Below are 1,208 nucleotides of genomic sequence, written 5' to 3'. Positions count from 1 at the left end.
TGTGTTTGCTAGGCCCCTGCATAGTCTCACAAGAGACAGCTATCTTTGGGTCCTTTCAGCAAAATCTTGCTAGTGTATGCAATGTTGTCCGAGTTTAGAGGCTGATTATGGGATGGATCCCTGGATACGGCAGTCTCTAGATGGTCCATCCTTTCATCACAGCTCCAAGCTTTCTCTCTGTAACTCCTTCCATGGGTGTTTTGTTCCCAATTCTAAGAAGGGGCACAGTGTCCACATTTTGGTCTTCATTCTTCTTGATGGCTACTTTTTCTAGGGACCATTTACTTGAAAAATTGTTTTCCAGCCCTTTACTCTGAGGTACTGTCTGTCTTTGACAGTAAGGTGTGTTTCTTGTATACATCAAAATGCTGGATCCAGTTTATTTATCCAGTCTCTTAGTATATGTCTTATTGGGGGAATTGAGTCCATTGATATTAAGAGATATTAAGGGAAAGTGATTGTTGCTTCCAGTAATTTTTGTTGTTAGAGGCAGGATTATGTTTGTGTGACTATCTTCTTTGGTTTGTTGAAAGAAGATTATTTTCTTGACTTTTCCAGGGTATTGTTTCCCTCCTTTTGTTGGAGTTTTCCATCTATTGTCTTTTGTAGGACTGAATTTATGGAAAGATATTGAATAAATTTGCCCTTGTCACTGATAGTAATTGAGAGTTTTTCTGGTTATATTAGCCTGGGATGGTATATGTGTTCTTTTAAGTTCTGTATGACATCTCCCCAGATTCTTCTGGATTTTAGAGTCTCTGATGGGAAGTCTGCTGTATTTCTGATAGGTCTGCCTTTATATGTTACTTGACATTTTTTTCCTTGCTACTATTTATTTGATATTTTTAATTATATATTTTCTTCATTTACATTTCAAATGCTATCCCAAGCCTCGCCCATACCCTCCCCCCACTCCCCCACCCACCCACTCCCACTTCTTGGCCCTGGAATTCCCTGTACTAAGGCATATAAAGTTTGCAAGACCAAGGGGCCTTTCTTACCAATGATGTCCTATTAGGACATCTTCTGATACATATGCAGCTAGAGACACGAGCTCTGGGGGTAATGGTTAGTTCATATTGTTGTTCTACCTATAGGATTGCAGATCCCTTTAGCTCCTTGGGTACTTTCTCTAGCTCCTCCATTGGGAACCCTCTGTTCCATTCAATAGCTGACTGTGAGCATCCACTTCTGTGTTTGCTAGGNCC

Source organism: Mus caroli, chromosome 7 (assembly GCF_900094665.2).
Source record: "Mus caroli chromosome 7, CAROLI_EIJ_v1.1, whole genome shotgun sequence".
NCBI lineage: Eukaryota > Metazoa > Chordata > Mammalia > Rodentia > Muridae > Mus > Mus caroli.
Note: the sequence above shows the minus strand (reverse complement) of the source record.